Source organism: Mirounga leonina, unplaced genomic scaffold (assembly GCF_011800145.1).
Source record: "Mirounga leonina isolate KUSES-001 unplaced genomic scaffold, KU_Mleo_1.0 Mir_101046, whole genome shotgun sequence".
NCBI classification, from domain to species: Eukaryota; Metazoa; Chordata; class Mammalia; order Carnivora; family Phocidae; genus Mirounga; species Mirounga leonina.
In genome coordinates this window covers 392,668-413,208 of record NW_023270055.1, presented here as the reverse complement: position 1 = coordinate 413,208, position 20,541 = coordinate 392,668, and the positions used below count along the sequence as shown (strand labels likewise).

Here is a 20,541-nt window from a genome sequence, read left to right as displayed (position 1 = left end):
TATCAACAAAGAATTACAGTACATATAAAATCTAACAGATCCACACAAAGGCACATTATAATCACACTGTCAGATGAAAAGAAAATCTCAAAAGGGGAAACAGAAAAATAACTCATCACAAACAAGGGAACCTAATGTAAGATTATCAGAAATTTCTCAGAAACTTTATACAGCAGAAGGAAATGTGATGATATATTCAAAATGCTTAAAGAATGTTGTCAAATGCTTTCGGCATCAATTGAGACTCATGTGGGAAACAAAGGCAGAAGAAAAACTATTAAATTTCCTTACTACCTAGACAAGTCCTTAAAACAACAGTGACATTCCTCTAGGGACTCAACTGCCTCGATGCTGACACTTCGCTAAGGGCCAGAGGCAACCTTAGCCGGACCCCCAGGATCCTGTAAGTCTACTTTAATGTATAAAAATTCCTTTGGAAACTTCCTTTATCTCTAAACCCCCCAAGACACGTGTTGGCAATCATCCCCCAAGCAAATGAAGGGTCTCATGATTAAGGTTTTATTAGATGGTAATAAATGACCTGTTCCCAACAATACCTAGCTCCCTCCAGGTCTTGGAAACCTTGCTTTCAAAATTCCTTAGAGACTTATGCTATCCCTAACCCCCTCCTAACTTGGAAGTATATAATGGGCCACTCCTCATGACCCCGGTGCAACTCTTTCTGACCACCGGTCCAGTCTCCGTGCTTCAATAAAATCACCTTTTGCACCAAAGATGTCTCAAGAATTCTTTCTTGGCCATCGGCTTTGAACCCTAATGTTCTTCCTACAGCATATGGCACCCAACGTGGGCTTTGAGTCCAGAGTCTCATCTGGACTCTAAGCCTCGGTGCAAACTTAGCGAGTACTTTCTGTTCTCCTCCTTTACTCTCATTTCAGGGGCCCTTCAAGGAGTACAGTCTTATCGGAACACTTTCATGTTGATTGCTCAGGCTGTAATCCTCTAACTCATGGCTACTGTACTGGAAAGAGAAAGCCTGTCTTTTGGATGGAAGTTACTACCCTGGCCAGAATGGTAGTAAGACCCAGAAACTTGATCCCTTTCTATTCCTGCCCTTATACAAAGTTGTCGGTCTTGGGCACGGGACAGCTACCTAAGTCACCAGGATGGCTGCCAATCTTAAGACTCCCCTGTGAGGTTTCCTTCTGATTGACTTAATGTGATCCCCTTCATGTCCCTAGTCTAGCCGCTTCTGGTTGCTGGACCTCCACTGGGAGCTGGCTGAAACCAGTACCCAACTGAATTAAAATCCAACCGTGGGCCATTTCCTAGGGAAGTTGGCTGTAAAGACTACATGTGTTGGAATGTCGCTTAGATCATGATGGATTTCTATACCTTTACGCTATTCTGTCAATGTCCTCTACTAACTACTTAAAGTAAAAATTGGGTAATTTCCCCCTTGTAAAACTTTTCTAGTATTTTCCATGGGTTAAAAATGGCAGGGCAATAATGCAAACTTCAGGGCATATGACAGCGTGGCAAGGATATTTCAGTCCATTCACCAGGCATCCATTGGCAGCCTAGGATGCAATGGGGTAGGGGAGGGACGTTGGCATCCCTCCTACGGGGCTTTTTAATGATAGGAATGCCTTTATGGGAAGGCAGGATTATGATCAATAGCGATTTCTTCTTTGAGGGATGCCTCTGGTCGCTTTTGACACACTGGAACCTCTGACATATCCTGCGTGGGAAGCCACCCAGGAGTTGGGGGTGATTTGGTGGTAATGGACCTTCTTTACTTTTCTGGGAGCATGGCCTCAGTAGGCTTCGGTTCCCAAGAACCGAAAAGGCAATGACTCTCTCAGTTGCCTTTTAACCCACTGGAAACAATTTGGATTGTAAAACTTAGGAAAGGACTGAGCTCCTGTAACACTGCACGGCCTCAGTGGGATCTGTCAGTTACTTCTTTTCTGCAGGAAACAGGGCAGAATGTGTTTGTCCAAATGTGCCTGGCTAGTAAACCCCCTTCTGACATACTGGATGATAATTATCTAAGTAGGCCTCCTCCGACCAAACCCAGGTTGCTGGAGGAAACACACGTCATTCCTAGCAAAGGGGACTCTGACTCTCTCTTTCTCTCTGTTCCTAATAGATGTGGGGGCTTCTCCCTGCCTTGTTTCCTGGGTTAATGGTTATAACTGGAGCCAACTGTGGTTAGTGTCCCTCAGGATGGGGACTTTAAGGAATATTCACAAGCAGCTGCCCAAACTCCCTTTGTTTTGGGAGGTACAATCACAAACAAAGACTTTATTAGCCAAGCATACAATAGCCCTCCTGGTTAAATGAGCCTCAAAGCTCACTATGGGACTTCCACAATTTACAGCAGGACTGCAACATAAAATAAGCAAAACAGTATGCTTGCTGAGCAGGACTCTGATACTTCCTAGACACTAGATACATTCAGCCAAGAATTAAGTAAAGTCAAGGGACTTCTCGAGAACTGCACCACTACTGACTGTCTACTATTGCTACACCATTTGGGGTGTGAGAAGTTTCCTCACACGTGCTGTCTTAACATTACAGGTAACTCCCACAAGGTGTCCCAATTAACAGGGGACATTCATGATCAATTAGACAAGATCAAAATATCCATTGGTTTATTTGACAGAATTGGTAATTCGGAATCTTATTTAAGGGATGTGATCATAATTTTGGGCCTAATACTTGCCTTATGTTTATCCTTTTGCACATGCCGATGCATGTACCATCTGCTGTCCATCATTACCCCCTGGACAGACTCTAACTGCCACACAGCCCACCACTCCATTTCAGCAGGAAGCAGCCAGAGCAGTTATCGTCCCATTCCCTAAAGGCAGGGGGAATTCTAGGGGGAGGAATGAGTAAGGGAAAGGCAGAGCTAGGTAGGGGGCTATGGGATCAGGCTCACAGAAATCCCCAAAATTCTGAGGTGTAAGGAAATCAGAGTTAAGGGAACAAACCAGACCATCCTGTCCTAAGTGTCATAGGTAGGGTCTTGTTATAATAGTCACTTGTGACCAACAAAGAATTAACAGACCCTAAAAAGGAAGTAATAAGCCATTAAAGGGTTTATCACTAGCCCTTACAAAATGGTCTATCAGTAGAGATGTTAAAAGGATTTAAATTTCCTGGTTAGCCTTCAATGAAAAACCAACCCTAGAAGCCCTCAGTGGCAATCCTGTTGGGACCCCTCTCACTCCTGACACCTTTTTCTGTATACTTGCTTAACAAAACTCTATGGCTTTACTCACTCTCCTTTGTCTGCGAGATTCATTCTTTGACTCCGAGACAAGAACCTCGCTCTCCCGCTTGAAAAAACATAATTCTGACACGTTACAAAATGGATGAGCCTCAAGTCAAATAAAATATGCCACTCACAAAAGGACAAATACTTTTATGATTCCATTCATATGAAATCAAATCTACAGAGACAGAAAGTACAAGAGTCGTAGGGCAATGGTGATGGATACAATCTGATGGACACAGTTTCATTTTTGTAAGATGAATAAAGTTTTGGAGATGAATGGTGATTTAAACAGTACTTGGGAAGAGTAGGAAGAGAAAAGGAGATACAAATGAAGAATATGTGTCTTGTGGCCCTGTGTGGCTGAAAGGAAACCAAAGAAGCCTCCCATGATTCTCTTTTCACAACTAATTCTCCCACTCAGGCTTCACTATTACTAAAATAATTCTCCAGTAACAGCAATTCAATTTCAGACAGCTGATATTTATGTGGCTCAGAAAATAAATACCCCTGGGGCACCTGGGTGGCTCAGTTGGTCAAACGACTGCCTTCAGGTCAGGTCATGATCCTGGAGTCCCAGGATCGAGTCCCACATCGGGCTCCCTGCTCAGCAGGAGTCTGCTTCTCCCTCTGACCCTCTCCCCTCCCATGCTCTCTCTCTCTATCTCATTCTCTCTCTCAAATAAATAAATTTAAAAATCTTAAAAAAAAAAAGAAGAAAAAAATATAAATACCCTTCTCATATCAGGCAAACAATAAATCTGTGGACACTACTACTTTAGGCTTCTCCTCTAAAACTCAGTCCTTCTTTCCCTAACTTATCAGTACACAAGCTATGGGGCACAAGTCTAATAAGAGAAGTATGGTCGTATGAAAACTGCAGACCATGTTATCTCAACTTTAGCATGATAGACATTTTGGACCATATAACTTTAGGGAGGTGGGTGGGTAGGAAGAGAAGACACTAACTGGTATGGTTCTGCGACTGTAAGATGTTCACAGCATCCCTGTTCTCTAACTACTAGATGCCAGCCGGTACATGCCAACTTGCCCCTAAGTCATTACAGCTAAAAATGTCTCTAGACATTGCTGAATGTCTCATGAGAGCATAATAAGCTGAAATTGAGAACTACTAATATAAACTTTGATACTGAATTACATGGAATTTAGAGTCATCATGTACTGCTTGCTATTTGCTTAAATAGTTCACATAAATGGAGTAAGTAATATAATAAACACATCTCATCTCTCCGTAAAAGGCAGATAAAAAAAGAGTACCTAACCTGCAAATAAAAACGGTCTCCTTAGAAAAGTCACAAGGAAGACAGCTTTTAAAGACTTATTTAGGGGCACTTGAGTGGCTCAGCTGGTGAAGCGTCTGACTGTTGATTTTTGGCTCAGGTCATGATCTCAGGGTCCTGGGATCTGAGCCCTGAGACGGGCTCCATGCTCAGCTGGGAGTCTGCTTGAGGATTCTCTCTGCCCCTCCCCCGATCTCTCCCGCTCTCTAAATAAATCTTTAAAGAAATAATGGGGCGCCTGGGTGGCTCAGTTGTTAAGTGTCTGCCTTTGGCTCAGGTCACGATCCCACGGTCCTGGGATGGAGCCTTACATCCGGCTCCCTGCTCGGTGGGGAGCCTGCTTCTCCCTCTCCCAGACTCCTCCTGCTTGTGTTCCCTCTCTCGCTGTGTCTCTGTCAAATAAATGAATACAATCTTAAGAAAAAAAAGAAATAAGATAAAATAAAATAAAAAAAGAAATAAAATAAAAAGACTTACTAAAAAGAGACTGAGGCCACCTGATAGTTATATGTAAACCATCCTGTAACCTCAGTCACTGAAGATGAAAAGTAACTGACATCAAAAAAGAAAATGAAAATATCCCCCAAAGAAACTAAAATTGCAAAGCTGTAAGCCTAGTACCCAGAAGGTTAAAATAAACGGAGGATATGAGGGCTGTTTTTGGTTCTATGTGTGATTTTTAAGGCATGAAAAAATGTTAGAAAGTTAAATGAAAATTAAGTTAATGAGCAGTACTGGGGGACAGGTGAAAGTATCTGACATAGAAATAAGGACTATGAAAACAATGTCTCCCAAGTAGCATGAATGGCACATAGCTGAGTTCTAGCAGAACAATTACTAAAGACAAACATTAAAAACCTTTATTATTGAACTGAAATGTACTGAAACTAAAGAAAACTTTGATTCAACAAAATATTCAAATACTTATCAGCTCAAAATGTTCATCACAGCATATTAATAACAAAAATTGTTGACAATCTAAAAAGGACACCAAGGGAAAGATGAACTAAATCACAGTATGTAGCATGGTCTGAAATTACACCTTATTTTTAAAAATGAACACCCCAAAGTGGGAAAAAACCCTTCATATGATTGCTTCCACATAGTAGTATCATGGGAGATAAAATGTCTGTGTTAAGTGTTCTGCTTTCTCTATGGTCTCCAAACTTTTCTGCCCCAGGTAAATATGCGTAACTTTCACATACAAAACTACACACCCACTCACACAAAACAACACATGCACACAAGTACTCACAAACACACATACGCATAAAGGTACATAACATGAAAAGTTCTCCATCAAGTGATAAACCATAACTTAATGTCCAATTATCCCTTGACACCAAATTAATTATTGTTATTTAGTTTGACTATGCCCCTTTTCATTTTTGCCTCCCTTAAACATGAATGTTCCACATCTCATGATGTCCTGCTTTGAAAATGGTGCAATGTATCTCATAGACTCTAAGCTTTGAAAGGTTTATGGAAGTTAATTTGTGTGAACTTGTAAATCAATGGACTCATTCAAATCTTTTTATTCATACTGTTTTCCCACTGCCTGCTACAGTACCTAGTATATGTGAAAGTATAAATAAACACAAAAAGAAAAAAATGAGAAGGGGCGCCTGGGTGGCTCAGTCATTAAGCGTCTGCCTTCAGCTCGGGTCATGATCCCAGGGTCCTGGGATAGAGCCCCGCATTGGGCTCCCTGCTCTGCGGGAAGTCTGCTTCTCCCTCTCCCACTCCCGCTGCTTGTGTTCCCTCTCTCGCTGTCTCTCTCGCTGTCAAATAAATAAAATCTTTAAAAAAAAAAAAGAAAAAAGAAAAAAATTAGAGAAATTTAGTATTTAATCTGAAAGAAATGTGGGGTGCACTGGAAACAGTGTAGGCCAATGATTTTCCAAGTCTCTATTAAGACCAGCAGCTTTAGTATCACCTGAGAACTTAACCTGACATGCAAATTCTCAAGGGTCCCATTCTAGGTTTAGATCATCTATAGTCTGAGGAGACCAACCATCTGTGTTTTTAACTAGCCCCCCAGGTGATTTTTCTTAATGTTCAAATTTTAAGGATCACTTGTCTAGGTTCTTAAAGCACTATTAAAAAACTCAATGGGGTGTCTGGATGGCTCAGTTGGTTAAGTGACTGCCTTCAGCTCAGTTCATGATCCCAGGGTCCTGGGATCGAGCCCCAAGTAGGCTCCCTTTGTGTCTCCTCCACTCATGTTCTCTCTCTCAAATAAATAAAATCTTTAATAAAATAAAATAACTCAAATATCTGAGAGACAAATATTCTGTTTAAGTAGAACATGGCTCTAATATCATATAGTAATTTCTGATGGTCAAATAAAAACTAGACAATTTAGAAGTTCACAGAAATAGCTACCTAAGGAAAATGACCAGAAAAAGAGGAAGGTGGTAAATAATGTTAGCAGCCTTAGTGACCACCAGCAGAAACATTATCAGCAGGAACGAAATGGGCATATGATATGGAAAAGACAGACATCCCCTGATCCCTTTTTTTCTTTTTAAATTATCTTCTCATTCCTTTACATGCTGATAGAAAATGAAATGCAATCTTCAAATTACCAGCTCAAAATCATCCCAAGTAAAATGATTTCTTTAAACTTGGGTTTCCAATATATTTAAAAAGGATAAACTGAAGTACCATTAAGTAATGCACAAGCAGTTCTAGATCCTACCAAGCAGTTCTACAGTTTGGAAATTAAGTCAATATCATGCAGGACCTCTCTTTTGTCTCTGACTCTGTCAAGCCTAGCAGGGAGAGAATTAATAAATATGAAGTAACTCAACAGAGAAGTTTTTAAGAGGAATAAAAAAGCAACAGATTTCAGAAAAGTTAACTTGTTAGATATGACGGTATGACAGCAACTTCATGAAAAAGACAATTCATGACTGTACTACTTTAGTTGAACTTCACCTCTCAGACTATTTTTTCATCTTAAAATGATTAACAGGTGAAGTTAAACTACTCCAGGTAATGAAGACTATTAGTAAAACCATAAAAACAGAAAGGAGAAATGTAGAGTATGATGAACTGATGACATTCAACAAATAATTACTACCTAAATGCCAGACACTTCCCAGTGCTAGGAGTACAAGTGATTTAGAATTTAATTCTGACCCCATGGATGCCACTAACCTAAAAGAATGTGAAGGAAGACATTAACGAAAAAGCACCAGAACAAAACAAATTAAAACAAAATCAGAACACACATATCCATGAAGACAAATGACTGAGCACAGACACAGGAAGACAGCGGAAGAGGAACTGTGCCAGGATGTGTCTCCTAACCACAATTTCAATGCTTTATTAAACTCCTAAATTATTCCTAAAGCCAATATATAAAAAGAATCCTGTTCTACTGTACTTCACAAATATATTGCACAGGGGAATACTAATGTTCAGAATGAATTTTTTTTTTTTTAAGATTTTATTTATTTATTTGAGAGAGAAAGAAAGAGAGAGAGCATGAGTGGGAGAGGGTCAGAGGGAGCCAGACGCGGGGCGTGATCCCAGGACTCCAGGATCATGACCCGAGTTGAAGGCAGCAGCTTAACCAACTGAGCCACCCAGGCGCCCCAGAATGAAATCTTTTTTAAAAAACTATTTTAAGGTGAAAAGAATTGGGGAAATTCCACTAATTTAATACCATAACACCTTTACTGAGGCAGGATAAAAGAATGACAGAAAATCAGAGCTAGGAAAATTAGTTGGTCCTACTCCAACTGACTTTGTAAAAAATAAGGTTCTGGAGAAAACCAGTATTTTTATTTTGTACATTAATATATGTTAAGTACTTAGGATACTAACTGGTACATGGCAAATACCCAACAAATATTTGTTGCAAGAGTGAAAAAGGAAACATGCCACAAGAACAGAAAGGATAATTAGAGCAAAAACCCTAAGTGATGAAAAACAAATATAATCAAATCATGCTTGTTAAGTTTAATCCCAGTTCCTCATCTACTGCATTAAAATCCTATTCACTATATCTGTGAGTTTGGGTGTGAGATTTTTTGACACTAAACACTCAAAAGAAGATAAATGCTGCCTAATGGCAAAGTAACAAAATTCCTAAATGGTCTCAGGTCTCCCCTATTCCTAAACTACACTACTAATATAATGACACATCAGGCTCACCTGAGAAGTTTTCTTTTTTTAATATTTAGGTCTCTTCCAAGAAACAAAATCTTCCAGAATCTACTCTAGAAGTGAGGCCCAGCTAATTATTTTTCAGTAAACCCCACAAGTAATTCTGAGAAGAAAACCACAATTATACAGTGACTTTGAGGGCATAATAAAAATAAGTGCTTGCTACCAAATAAATATCTATGCATGTACGTGTACATACATGCATATACTGCGTATGTATGTTTAATAAAGCAGAGGACTAGCACACGCAGCACAAAACTAGCACACCCATATTTAGAAATATCTGCGTTAAGATTTTCCATCAAATTGCTTTTCATATCTTGCTCATTGAAAGGATTTTATAATGATCACTTTATTTCAAAAGGAAAATAAAAATAGGAAGTCTGTGATATAAATTCAAAGCCACAAAACAGAGCAAGCACTATTAAGTTTCGTGGAGTCTTTTTCTTTACTTATAATATTAAGGTTTATTATAGCAGTTCTATTTTCCCTATTATTTCCCGAAGAGATCTATGAACAGTGTTCTGCCACATTAAGAACCCCTCAATAGATTCTATACTACGAACTTTTTCTCTTTGTGAAGAGAATTTAATTTACCATATTGAACTAAGGAAAAAAAGTTAGAAACAACGAGACAATGTCTTTTATTTCTATTTCAATAATTCCATAAACACTGTAAACTCCCTCTCTCTCATACACAATTCCACAAATGCTAACTTAATTTTGAAAAGCTTTTGTGGAAGGGCACCTCGGTGGCTCAGTTAATTCGCTGCCTTAAGCTCAGGTCAGGATCTCAGGGTCCTGGGATCAAGCCCCACATCAGGCTCCCTGTTCAGAGGGGAGTCTGCTTCTCCCTCTCCCACTCCCCTTACTTGTGCTCTCTCAAGCTCTATCAAATAAATAAAATCTTAAAAAAAAAAAAAGAAAAGAAAAGCTTTTGTGGAAAACCAATCTAAAACACTAAATGAAACTTCAAACTCTTAAGCTGAGATAATATAATTTCACATGAAACCAAATAGTCTTTTATGGATAATTTAAGTAAATAATAGGAATATAAATACCTCAGTTTTGCATCTTTTAGTAGTATTATGTCATTCAAACATTTTTAAAGAATAAAGCCACCAAAAGAAACAAAAAAGGAGAATGAAAGAAGTTATTCAATGCACTTAACATTTGTGGCTAATCATTTCTCATATAGAATATTTAAATAATCTTTAAAAACAAAATTACAAACGAAAAGTTTTAATCAAACCTAAGCCTCTTCTGATATGTAAAGCTAGTCGTTTCAATGTTTAAAAATATGGGGTGAAAGCAAATAATCAGTGATTTATTATACCATATTGGTAAAGTAGCTGTACTTACTACTAGTTGCGCCTCTTACACCTCAATTTTCACATCTGTAGAAATAAGAGTATCTACATAACATGATATACACAGAATGCTAATACAGTGTAAACATAATTAAAACTCAAATGACAACTTTGGCTTTAATACAATTACCAATTAAAAAGTTGTGTTCTGGGGTGCATAGCTGGCTCAGCTTAGGTAGAGAGCACACGACTCTTGATTTCAGGGTTTTAAGTTTGAGGCCTATGTTGAGCGTAGACACTACCTAAATATAAAATCTTAAAAAAAAGGTCACGTTTGTATTTATCCTGAAAGATTTGTAACTGCATGCTTAGCAATAATAACAGTAATTCTTATCCACAAAGATTTTAAAGATCACTTATCTAGACTTCGTACTAGACAAATTAAATAGGTGGAGTGAAAGCACAAGGAACCCTCAGTACCAGTAGTATTCCAAAAGTTCCCCAAGTGACTGTAATGTGCTATCAGGCCTGAGAAAAAAAACTCTGCATTAACCCTTTCCCAAGTATTAATGTCAGACTCTGTCCAAATAATAATGAGGTAACAACTCTTCAGAGAAAAAAGGAAAGCTAAAAACCTGTTTCTTGGGGCACCTGGATGGCTCAGAAGGTTAAGCATCTGCCTTCGGCTCAGGTCATGATCTCCAGGTCCTGGGATCAAGCCACACGTAGGGCTCCCAGCTCAGTAGGGAGTCTGCTTCTCCCTCTCCCTCTCCCCCTGCCTGTGCTCTATTTTTCTCAAAAAACGAATAAATAAAATCTTTAAAAAAAAAAAAAAAAAAAACCTATTTTTCAAGCACTGAAGGAAAGAAAAACACAAAAATCTATTTCTCAAGGACTGCAGTAAAGAAAAATAGTTAAAAGTAAAAATGCGATGAAGGTTAACATGAAAATGTTAGTATCATGATGGTTGCACAAAAATGTAATTATACTTAGTAACACTGAACTACATACTTAAAAAAGGTTAAGATGATTAATTTACGGGCATTTTACCACAATTAAAGAAAATTCAAGGGTTACTCTCCTTTGGAATAAAAATGAACCCTTCCAATTGCTAAGAGAAGCATAAACATAGCTCAACAGCACAGAATTGATAGCCCAGAAATGAGCCCTTATAAGCCCTTTTAAATACATCAACTGTTTTTTTCTTTCTTTTTTTTTTTTTGTGGGGCTCGATCCCAGGACTCTGGGATCATGACCTGAGCTGAAGGCAGACGCTTAACGACTGAGCCACCCAGGTGCCCCCATCAAATGTTTTTCAACAACGGAACCAAGACTTTTCACTGGGAAAGAAGTCTTCTCGACAAACTATAGTGATACAATTGGATATCCACGTGCAAAAGATGAATTTAGATCTCTAATTCTCACAGTACATAAAAGTTAACCCAAAATGAACTGCACACCAAAATTTAAGTACTTTAAATATAAAATGCTTAGAGGAAAATATAAGTGAATCTTTGTGACCTACAGTTATGCAAGGATTTCTCAGGAAAACTAGAAGTAGAAGCGACTAAAATTTTAAAAATTAATAAACAATTTCATCAAAATTAAAAATTTTCTGTACTTCAAAGACGCCATTGTGAAAATGAAGAGATAATAGAGACTAAGAGAAAATATTACAAATCATATGTCAGGTAAGAGATATAACCTTAACAGGGAACAAGTAGATAGTAATTTAAAAAATGGTCAGTCTGAAAAGACATTTCTCCAAAGATTTACAAACAGCCAACAGCCTAGTCATAGGCAAATGCAAATTAAAACTACAATAAGGTACATTGCACACCCACTAGAATGGGTATAACCAAAAGTCAGAATGCAGACAACTAGAAAACTCATAAACTGCTGGGAGGAATGTAAAACGGTAATACTACTTGGGAAATGATTTGGCATATTCTTAAGCTATACATAAATTTACAATACAATCCAACAGTTTTGTTTATAGGCATCTACCTAACACAAAAACATACTGTTCACATACCAAGATTTACAAATTAATGTTCCTAGCAGCTCTAGCTCCATATTAAATAGATCCACATACAGTATAAATGAATCTCAAAAACAATACCTAGGTGAAAGAAGTCAGATACAAAAACTACATATTGTATGATCTCATTTATCTGAAACAGCCAAGACAGGCAAATCTATAGCCCTTTTAAGTACATCAACTGTTTTTTTCTTTTTTTTTTTTTTTTTGTGGGGCTCGATCCCAGGACTCTGGGATCATGACCTGATCTATAGTGATAGAAAGACTGAAATTGGCTGGGACTAGAGCAGAAAGGAGTAAAATGAATGCAAATGATCAGGAGGAACTGAAATGATGGAAATATTAAAAAATTGAATTGGATACTGTTTCATTAATTCTAAATGGAATAAAAAATGTTAACTGTACACATAAAGAGGAGTAAGTTTTATGGTATATAAAAATTATACCTCAAAAAAGCTGTAAAAAAACCTACGTGATAACCATAAGGTAAACCGTCTTTCCACTCTGTAAGTACATATCCTTTAATGGACACATATCAAAACAAGAAAAATTCCTTATTGAAATAACTGTCTTTAATCCAGCTTAAACAAAGGATGGTTTGCACATTAAAATGCTGAAACAAATGCAAAAATATTGGAAAACTAAGAAAATGAGCATTTGTCCAGCTAAGTAACAACTAAATAAATTTTTTGACAAACATCAGTATCAGTAACCATAAGCTTCATTACAAATAACCTCATCAAAGAAAAAATCTGGAAATATCCACCAAACGTTTCTTGTGTATATACCTAAAATGCATTTCAAAATCCCAGGGAAAAAAGACCCACAGTAAATACTACTTGACTATTTCTATTTAGTTAATATAGTTTAAGGTAAAAATTTACTTGTTTAGAATTCTCAAATGTAATGTATTGCTGTTTAATGGCTACAGAAATCACCTCTAAGTTAGATCAAGTATTATGAGAGCAAACCAATAAAAGAAAATAAACACTAAAACAAAATGTTAAGCATTTATATAAAAACTGTATAGGAAAAGGTAGGAAAAATATCTTTAAATCAGTGAAATAAGACATTTTTAAGTGAAACACTAATTACAAGTACTTCAGGCTTTCCTTCTTCTCAGTGGATTAATAAAATTTTCAATGTTAAAACCACAAGGAGTTTTCGAATTGAGAAAACTAATGCTAATCCCTTTGTAAACATGTCTTTCAACTTTTTAGTTTTGTGTAGGCAAAAATGATAGTTGGTTAAATTAGCAGAGCAAGGAAAATGCAAGAATTTAACATGTTTTAAGTTAGTCCAAAAATAGGTTTGAGGCCCACCCTAGCCTACAATTAAGTAGTTCTTTCTTATTTATGATGTAATTTATAGTGGTAAATTCCAAGAAAATCTCTATTTTATGTTTCCTAATCAAAGCATTTCAAATTCTTTTTTAAAAGCATAAGTATATAATCTTATGTGGATTTGAAAGATGTAGTGTTTCCTGGTAAGAAAATACTACAAAGTATCCTCCTTAAAAAATACAACATGAATATTTAAGCCACGTCTACAACCTGCTAACTTAAGTTCAGGAACTACCTTAAGAAATTATTCACGTGTGAATACCTGTGAGAGAAACTGCCTAATGGAAAACTGGAGTAGCGTAACAAAGGAAATTCACAAAATAACATAAATGAATGCTCTTATTTGTAACTGTCCTAAACTGTAGTTTCCACACAATTCCTATGTGGTCCATAACCACAAATCAGTGTTTTATAATGAAAAAATACGTATGTGAAATTTAATGCTTCACATTACAATGAGATTTTACTAACAAACTAAAAAACGGTGTTTCTATAGAACAGTGAAAAATAAGTAAACGCTAATGTGGCATCAATTTCTTCATTAAAACACCTTTAACTGTCCCTTAGCTATCGGCACTTTGGGGAAGTAGAAGACAAAAACTGTTTGTTCCACACTTTCTGGTTACTCCGAGATGTGGACAAACGTCAGACAGCCAAGAATTTGTGCCCTGGCTAACTCGAAATCATTGCAACATCAGTGACAGCGTTTGGTGTCAAGTGCAACGAAGAGACCCGCGTAGGATCCTGAGGGCTGTGCAGAAACCTGGAGCGCTTAGATCCTGAGTACAAACAGTAGTCTACCGGACAGGGGAGGGACAGAGCCGTCAGCCATTTTCCCTTACAGCCAAAATATGGACATGTTCCTAGAGCGCCGGCTCGGCACCCATTACCGCCCTGCGCAACTGCCCAGCCCACCCTGGTGCGGAAAATGAAGAGGCTAGTAAACCTCGCATCCGGGTAGAAAAGGGAAGAAATACTCATAAACCCCTAGTCCTCCTGCCCTCTCTCAGATTCTGCTGTGGGTCCAGGAAGGAGCGGGCCGCTACTCACTGCTAGACACCGGTGACTTTTACCCCAAAACCACAGTATGTGAAGGCGGGACGCAGTGGCAATACTGATAAGTCTGGCCAAAAAACAAAACAAAACCAAACCCCAACCCACCCCCCGAAAAAAACAAACCCAAACAGTACAAAGAAACAAAAAAAACCCCTGCGACAGCCAGGCTTGGGACGTCGGCCGTGAGAAAAAAAGGCACTCACCAAGTCCGCCCTCCTCCGCACGCGGTGGTCCTCTCACCTCTCTTTTTTCCTGGGGTAGGGTTTCTCGCTGAGCTTAAATAGGGTCCAGGTAGTGCGATTCTCCTGAGTCACCTCTTTACTCCTCCTGCAGCGGTGGCTTCACCTTGCCTTGATTGCCGTTCTGGGCCTAGTCTCTTCACTGTGACTCAATCTTAATTCCCGAAGCCGACACTAACACCAGGCGCTGGGGCGGCCGCCTCCCGTGTGGGAGAGGCGGCAGCGGGGACAAGCTCGGTAAAGCCCAGTAGCTGTTTGAGGCTGAAAGGGGCCGGGCTCAACAGAGCCCCTAAAGGGCGGGGTGCGGGGAGTTTGGGGCTCAAGCAGTCGCCTAGGCCGGTCCTCTTCAATATGGCGGATCCGCTGAACCAAAAAAAAAAAAAAAACAACAACAACAAACCACCACAAACCGTTGGGCCAGGCAACTGCACAGGCGCAAACTCCCACCAACCCCAGCGCCACCTAGAGCCTCGATGACCCCTCCCACCCTTTCCAAGTCCCGCCCCTCGACCCTCTCCCTACTCTGGCCGAACCTCGTGTCCCTCAGCTGTTCAGTTTCTTCCTCGGCCCCGCCTCCACCGTTTCCCCCCCCGCTCCCTCCACCGGAAGTGGGAAGGAGACCGTGCGTGCGTGCGTGCGCAAATCAGGAAATGAATCCTGATTGAGATGTCTAGATCCCCAAACACTGGGATACGGGCGGGGGAAACCACACAGTAAAGGCACTTCTCGGGACGTTGGCTGTTGCACCACCTTCACTAGGGTTTGCGACAGGAACCGTCTCTAACTGTCTTCGGTTCTTCAGTGTCTTAGGGAAAAAGCTAGGTCGAGCACAAGCAAGAATAAAGAAAAAGGGGGTTATTGAGACTGGGAATCTGCTGGCAGAAGGGTAACTACGTATTTGAGGGAAAGGATTAAGTGACGCACTACCGGCGCTTTGACAATTTCACTTGCATCGCTGGGTTTCGTTGCATTATGAATCTGGCCAGCCAAGGAACCCGGATGAAAATGTCCCTGCCCACAATTTTTACACAATAGAGAGAAGAGAATTGACCTGAATAAAGAGGTGCTGAGACTGCGCCCTGACTTATCTGCTGTACGAGGTGGATCAAGGCACAACTTTGCGCCCCACCTCTTCCCAACTCCATGCGTTGACAGACAGCAATCCTGTTCTGATGCCCTTGCCTGAGGGCGGAGAGCTAGGAAGTGGCGATCGCACAGGATCCAGTGGACAGGGACACCTGTCCGGGTAAATAAGAGGAAAGCCCGTTGGTTATCTTATGGGGGATATATTGAACTGACTATGTGGATTTTGTACTTTATTAATGTATTTCCTTAACTAATTTTCTCATATATATGCATGTTACTGGATTCGCTTTGTATTATTTTTTTCCTCTTTTGTGGCCACTACCAGCGTCTCTATCCATGGAAGATTGCAGATTTGCCTCTAGTGGATAGGTCATTAAGAGTTATTACCCTAATCAAGTATTCAGAACACATCTCCAAATGATTTTTTGCAAAGAAAAATATTTGCAGGGTATATTAATTGCCCAATATCATCAAATAGAAAGTGAAACATGTAAGTTTAGTCCCTAGCAAAGTGCGATTTGTGTTCCAAACCTGCCCTGCATGTAACAAGCGTAAGCAAAAGATTATCAGAGCCTTATTTTTGTCTCCTGCTTGTTGCCTGCCTTTCTCTTTTGAAGAATCTTGATAGGTGATATTTAGACATAAGCCTTTTTTTTTTTTAATTTTTGGTAAATATTTTTTTCTGGAATATACATACACCCTGTGAAGTTCACAGCTCATTTGTTACAAAGTAAACAAGTGTATGTAAAACACTGAAGATTTGACTTTCCCTTTCTTAAAACTATTAGGTTAGTATGTTACTATTTAGTGGATCCTGATAGAAGTTACAAGTTTTAGGAGAAAACACCAAGTATTTTATTACTCAATTTCAATCAATTGAAAAAGATTGTAAATTTTTTTTTAGTGAAGTAATGTGAATAAAGCTCCTGACACTTCAGAATTTCTTGATACAGATTTCTCTCTGTCCCTATTTCCACCCCATTTCAGAGATAATATTCTAAACTTCCTGTTTGAGCTAGGTCTTTCCTGTTGCTCAAATTTGAACAACTTTAGCTAACTCTGTGGAGCAAGAGGGTGAGCATCGTGTTTGCAGGGTCTCTCTGCTTCCTAAAATCCATGGAAGTGATATGAAATGGTATTTATGGATGTCACCTATGCAGTATATGCATCACACCCGAGGAACACTGACTTGGGAATTCCTTTACTTTTATACTTTCATAAGCAAGCTTGTTCTTTGTGTGTTGGGGATGGGAAGGGATATTGTCTTATCTCTCAGGGTTACTAAGAAATGACTTAGGAAAAAGGCAAAGGCAAATGACATAGATGAAGGCATTGCATTGTTGGCATACCCAGGAAAGCAAATGAGGAACCCAAGTCCATGGAGGACTGTCTCTCCCCGCCCCCCAAAACCCACCAGTGCCTCAAAAACAAATCTTTCCTGTCATTGTTCACTCCAACCCCCTGAAATAACAACTATTCTGACTTCCATGAGCTTAGATTACTTTTACCTGCATTAGAACTTTATAGCATTATTTAAATATACCAAAGATATGTAACTAATTACTATTGATGGACATTTGAATCATTTGCAGATTGGAACTTCTCTGAATCAACTTACTGTCCATGTCTTTTCAGGGACCTATATCATTGTTTTGATTAGGCATTAAGCAAATTCCTGGATTTTCTCTGTGTATGTTCATCTTTAATAATAGAGCCAAATAGTTTCCCATTGTGATTATGCTTATTTGAATCATACATTTTCCATTTTCTTTATGTCAAAAGCAGCCGAACATTGACACTTTGATATGGTTTCATCTTTACTCCCATTAGCAATCCCATATAGCTTTATGAAATAAAATTGAGCACGCTAACAACTCTTCTCCCTGTGTCAGTGGGCTATCCACGAACACCTGGACTTTAAGATGGGCCTGGAATAGGGGCACTTGGGTGGCTCAATTAGTTGAGCGTCCAACTCTTGATTTTGGCTCTGATCATGATGTCAGGGTCATGAGATCAAGCAGGCTTCCTGTTCAGCAGGGAGCCTGCTTGAGATTCTCTCTCCCTCTCTTACTGTCCCACCGCCACTCTTAACACACACACTCTCTATCTCAAATCAGTCAATCAATCAATCTTTTAAAAAAGAGAGATGGGCCTGGAATATACAGCTTTTCAATTTTGACATCTCTCAATTAAGGCCATACAAAAAGAAAATTCCTGAGTTAAAGATGCCTGGGTGGCTCAGTCAGTTAAGCATCTGCCTTTGGCTAAAGTCATGATCACAGGGTCCTGGGATAGAGCCCTGCATTGGGCTCCCTGGTTAGCAGGGGGTCTGCTTCTCCCTCTGCCTGCCACTCCCCCCTGCCTGTGCTCACTTGCTCATTCTCTCTCTGGCAAATAAATAAAAATTAAAAAAAAAATTCCTGAGTTAAAATAATAAATGACAAATGTCATTTATAAGTTCATAAATCCATTAAGTTCATGGATACCGTCCCAAGACGTTCTTCCCATTTCCCTTGTTTTGGTTTCTTTTCAGTAACTTCTGCCTTTTAGCATTATTTATACTGTCGTATTTCCTGATTTTGTCTTATTAGAGTAAAACTATTATTACACTAAAATTCCAACCAAAATTTTCCACTGCACTATTTTTTCTCCAGAAATGCTTGTTAAGTATTCTTATCATTAGGGCACCTGGGTGGCTCAGTTGTTAAGCATCTGCCTTCAGCTCAGGTCATGATCCCAGGGTCCTGGGATTGAGCCCCACATTGGGCTCCCTGCTCAGTGGGAGGCCTGCTTCTCCCTCTCTCACTCCCCCTGCTTGTGTTCCATCTCTCGCTGTCTCTCTCTGTCAAATAAATAAAAAAAATATTTTTAAAAAAAGTATTCTTATCACTCATTAGGAAATTAATTGTAAAAATAGACGGAAGGAAGCACTTTCAAAATAGTGTCATCAGAAGCTGCACAGACCCTCTACCCACAAATGAATCCTACTGGTGAAATTTAAGTTTCTTTCACGAGTCATGAGTACAGAACTTTAGTTACCCAACAATATCATTGCATGCTATATATTATTTTTTAAAAAAATACTTTATTTATGTATTAGATAGAGAAACAGGGCACAAGTGAGGGGATGAGGAGGGGCAGAGGGAGAGGGAGAAGCAGACTCCCCACTGAGCAGGGAGCCCCACATGAGGCTTGATCCCAGGACCCTGAGATCATGACCTGAGCCGAAGGCATATGCTTAACTGACTGAGCCACCCAAGAAAGAATATTAGGGCCTGAATCTTGAGACATCTTTGGTACAAAAGGTGATTTTATTGAAGCACAGGGACAGGACCCATGGTCAGAAAGAGCTGCACTGGGGTCATGAGGAGTGGCCCATTATATACTTTCAAGTTGGGAGGGGGTTAGGGATAGCGTAAGTCTCTAAGGAATTTTGGAAGCAAGGTTTCCAGGACCTTGAGGCTAGCTATTGTTGGGAACAGGTCATTTATTACCGTCTAATAAAACGATAATCATGAGATCCTTTGGGTGTATATCAGTGGGCCACATGCTTGGGGGATGATTGCCAACACATATTTCGGGGGGTTTAGAGATAAAGGAAGTTTCCAAAGGAATTTTTATACATTAAAGTAGACTTACAGGATCCTGGGGGTCCGGCTAAGGTTGCCTCTGGCCCTTAGCAAAGTGTTAACATCGAGGCAGTTGAGTCACTAGAGGAATGTCACTCTGCTTGTTTCAAGGACTTGTCAGTGGGCTCTAGGTAGTAAGGAAATTTAATAGTTTTTCTTCTGCCTTTGTTTCCCACATCAAAGGCAGACGCTTAGGCAACTGAGCCACCCAGGTGCCCCCATGCCGTACACTATTGAAAAAGACTACAACTTAGCTCACCTCCAAATTTTCTTTCAAAGTAATGTGCATGAAGCTCCTAACACTTCAGAGTTACTTGATACAGATTTTTTTTAAGATTTTATTTATTTATTTGATGAAGAGATAGAGAGCACAAGTAGGCAGAATGGCAGATAGAGGGAGAGGGAGAAGCAGGCTCTCCACTGAGCATGGAGCCCGACATGGGGCTCGATCCCAGGACCCTGGGATCATGACCTGGGCCGAAGGCAGATGCTTAACGAACTGAGCCACCCAGAAGCCCTGATACAGATTTCTTGTCTGTTCTTATTCCCACCCCATTTCAGAGATCATATTCTAAACTTCTTGTCTGAAGTAGGTCTATGCTGTTACTCAAATTTGAGTAAGTGCACCCCACTTGTAGTTGTAGTCATTAGCTTTTAGATTTTCAAAGTGCTTCAACTATTTTATCCGTCATTAAGTAGCACTGTTAGCTTTTTTTTTTTTTTTAAGATTTTATTTATTTATTTGAGAGAGAGAGAATGAGAGAGAGCACATGAGAGGGGGCAGGGTCCGAGGGAGAAGCAGACTCCCTGCCGAGCAGGGAGCCCGATGCGGGACTCGATCCTGGGACTCCAGGATCATGACCTGAGCCAAAGGCAGTCGCTTAGCCAACTGAGCCACCCAGGCGCCCCGCACTGTTAGCTTTTAAAATGTAAATCAGATCATGTTACACATTTGTGCTGTCACCATAATAATATACAACTTCTGATGTCTTATGATGTCTTTGTTGATCTAAGCCCCTTATTTAAGATAACTCCACCCAGTCTCTTAAGTTATAATAACCTTTGCTTACTCTGAGTTCTTTGAAGTTTCCCAGAGCCTTTGACCCTAAGAATACT

General features: G+C 39.5%; 1 protein-coding gene across 1 annotated transcript in view; it reads right to left on the bottom strand.

Moving 5' to 3' along the window:
- Positions 1–15,061, bottom strand: part of LOC118008845 (probable ubiquitin carboxyl-terminal hydrolase FAF-X) — a 150,793-nt gene extending 135,732 nt beyond the window's left edge. Inside the window, exon 1 of the mRNA XM_035002701.1 lies at positions 14,675–15,061. The gene's annotated coding sequence lies outside the window, so the exon portion shown is untranslated. The remainder of the gene's footprint in view (positions 1–14,674) is intronic.
- Between the last annotated feature and the right edge of the window lie 5,480 nt (positions 15,062–20,541).